The sequence below is a fragment of the Chinchilla lanigera genome, unplaced genomic scaffold (genome assembly GCF_000276665.1).
Source record: "Chinchilla lanigera isolate Chin_1 unplaced genomic scaffold, ChiLan1.0 scaffold00036, whole genome shotgun sequence".
NCBI lineage: Eukaryota > Metazoa > Chordata > Mammalia > Rodentia > Chinchillidae > Chinchilla > Chinchilla lanigera.
Window position 1 is genome coordinate 7792612 of NW_004955437.1, and position 3670 is coordinate 7796281.

Sequence of the window (3670 nt, forward strand, 5' to 3'; positions counted from 1 at the left end):
GAGACCCAGTCTCAAAAAAAAAAAAAAAAAAGAAAAGAAAAAGAAACTTAGTTTTTTTGTTTATTTGTTTGTTTATTTGTTTTAGTAAATACTTTATAAGTGGTGTTTACTCTTCCAGCAGGAGATACCCATTGTAGGGTATGGAGTTCTTTATGTGAACTCAGTAGCACCCTTTGATTGTGACTGATTAGATGTTAAAGTTTGTTATAATTTATGAATGAATGAGGTAAACAGACTTGATACATCTCAATCCACTGCAGTTTCCATCTGATATGACAAGAGATTGCAGCCATAGCTTGTGCATTTCTTGCTAGACCTGGGTCATTGGTTTTTCAAGAATCCCTGGTTCCTTTTTAGAAAAGCTTGGCATTTCAAGACCACACTCTGGCCCCAAGGATGCTCAGTGGTACTGGCTGTCATTGTATCTAGGGGTTTTTTTTAGTAGACAACAGTATAAATTATGAAGAATAATTCTTCAAGAATTCATCCTGATAGCTCCAATACAAAATCAGGACTGTACATTAAGCTATTATTTAATACCTTTTATCTTGCATTATCTGACACTTAGAATTCCACCTCAGAATGGTAGAATTAGAGTATCACCTAATTATTCCTTTGCTTTATCTCATATTAGATTCAGCAGTCACAGAATAAGACAAATGCCCCCCCACAATATACTTGCTATTAAATTTTTATTCATTTTTTTAAATTCTTCGGGTTCATCCTATTAGGGTTGCACAGTTAAACTACTACACACAGCTCTCTCTCTCTGCGTAAAGCCACCAACTTGATACATAACTGCGTTTACGTGTCTCTTTCTTTCTTTTAGTTTTTGGGATACAGGGGATGATTTTATGATATTGTAATGTAATAAGAAATATATATTTGGTCTCTGCCCCAGATTCCTGAGACAGAGCTCCTAATCCCCTTGTAGCTAGGGAAGCTAGGAGACTCTTTAATTCTAATATACGGTCTTTACCTCCTGGTTCCTGCCACAGAGCACCTAAGGTCTTTGTCATTTTCCGAATGAGGGCAGCCCCTGCCACGGAGCTCCAAAATCCCTCAGAAGTTTCTGGGTAATGGAAGCCTCTAATTCTAAGGTTCTTCCCATTGGTGAACGGACAGCCTCGGGGAGGGGGCTGGTTGCCAAGGGAAACACCTGAGGATGTCAGCTCCATCCTCAACTCCAGGATGAAGACAGAGGGGCTGCAGATTGAGTTGCCCACCAACGGCCAGTGCTGCAATCAATTCTCTCTCCACGATGAAGACTCCACAACAGCCCAGGCAGGCAGGGTCAGGGCGGGGGGTTGTTGCAGAATGCTGAGTGCCAGGAAGGTGCAGGTGTCCCGTCCTCCTCCCCACCTGCCTTGCCCTCCCCCCTTCTTCCATGAGGCTGCCCGTCTGTGTCCTTCACAATATCCTTTATGATAAATGCAGGTAAAGTGTTTCCCTGAGTTCTTTGAGCCTCTCTGTAGAAAACCAATCAACCCCCGGGAGGGGATCTTGAGAACTCCCGATTTACAGCTTGCTGATCCGAAGCACAGGTGGCAACCTGGACTCGCAGGGGCAGCTCTGAGGCCTGAGCCCTCAGCCCCAGGGTCTGAGGCTGCCTCCGGGCGGATCTCACCGGGACCAAGTTGTACTACAGAACACCCACCTGGGGTCTGATGGAGAACTGCTGCATGTGGGGCAGGGGGCACAAACGCCTGTTTTGGTGACCAGAGAAGTATTCTATAGCATTAGTGACTACTGAGCGCAAAATAGGAAAATGTTTTTTTTCCTACGTTGGCCTCTTATTCATGACCTGTAATTTCTTCTGTACCTGTACTCCCTAAAAGGTCACAACTGGCCTCCTCCTCCCAGCTGTTATCCCTTCTTGGCTTTTCTGCTGTTTTTAACATCCTCCTCCTCCTTCCTCTTCCTCTTCTTTCTCTTCCTCTTCTTCTTCTCCCGCCTCCCAGATACTGGGGATTGAGCCCAGGGCCCTGGACATGTTAGGTGAGTGCTCTGCCACCTAACTACAACCCCGGCCCGTTTTTTTTAGAATGCTACTTTGAGGGCTGGGGATATAGCTCAGCGACACGGTAAGTACCTGCCTGGCAAACGTGAGGTCATGAGTTCGATTCCTGGTACTAAAACTTAAAAATATACATACTTTTTGAAAAACAAGCTTGATATGTTGCCCAGACAAGACTTGAACTCCGATCCTCTCGCCTCGGCCTCCTGAGTAGCTGGGAGTACAGGTGTGCATCACCACGCTACACCGCCTTTGACGTTCTGGACCATGGTGCTGGTTACCCTCAGCATTTGCCCGCCCTGGCCCATGCTCCACCTTACTCAGTCTCCCGCTAGCTCACTGCTGGATTCGGTAGGAGGAGAGTCTGTTCGGAGTGGGCGGAGCAGGGCGGGCAGTAATTTGGCAGTCTCTTTCCCTCCTCCCTCCACGCGCGTCTGACGACGCTGGAAGCACAAGGTCTTAGCGAGGGATGGTGGTTATAGAATTCCTGCCGCCTGCATGGCGAACTGCCCAGAAGGTGGCGCTGTTTCCCCGGGACGCCCTGCTCTTGAGCCCGGTGGCGAGTCCTCCGCTATCCTCAGCGCGCGAGCGTGCTCAGGATCAGAACGGCAACTTTGTCTCACCAGGGAGCACTTTCAAAACGACATTTTGGGGGATGTCAGCGAGATCTCTGGGGTTATGATTTGCGCCTAAATTTTAAAAAGGCAAAAATAGCGCTTAAGACGAATCAGTTGCTGTAAAATTAACTGCTTCTCTGGGACTTTAAGCAGAATTTTTTAAATAGCAATTTAGAAAAATTAGAATTTAAAGATGATTGTATTGAAATTATGACTCAAGGCATAAGAGCACTTACAAAGTACATGACCAACACCAGGGGTATCGATAGATACATAGTACATACTTTTGTGCAGACAAAACACCACACCTTCGACCCAAGGGCAATTTCTCCCCTGCCACCTGCCACCCTCAGGGACAGTGTGTCTATTACGGTGACTACATAAAGTATACTAACACAGTTTTAAAATCTTGTTTTCTAGCCGGGTGTGGTGGCACATGCCTGTAATCCCAGCACTCAGGAAGCTGAGGCAGGAGGATCTTTGTGAGTTCAAGACCAGCCTGGGCTACAAAGTAAGCTCAAGGCCAGCCTGAAGTGCATAGTGAGACCCTATCTCCAAAAGACAAAAAAAAAAAAATCTTGTTTTCTTTTTTTATTAGTATGCGTTTGTAGTCCGTGATGTTTACACCCCTTGTGGGAGTTGGGGCCTGTACACAGCACAACTTCATTCTTTTTCTCATACCCCTCCCCTCCTCCAATGCCGTATTTATGATTTTATGTGAAAATTCACAAAAACTTCACTCTAAAGAGGTAAAAGCGGTTCTTGATCCATCATTCAAAACACTAGCATTGCACTGAGTGCCTGCTGCGTGTCTGCCATTCCTCTAAATACTTCATAATTAGGACGTCATTATACCCCATTGTACTGAGTAGCATCACACTGTGTTACGGTACTGGGCGTAGGTACACTAATAGGCAATATGTTACACTGTTACCTGCACAGTACATAACATAATTGTTCCAGGTAACTGAGGATAGGAGAAATTAAATAGTTTGTCTAGAATCACGCAGCCGGTAGAAGTTGGAACTTGGGTTTA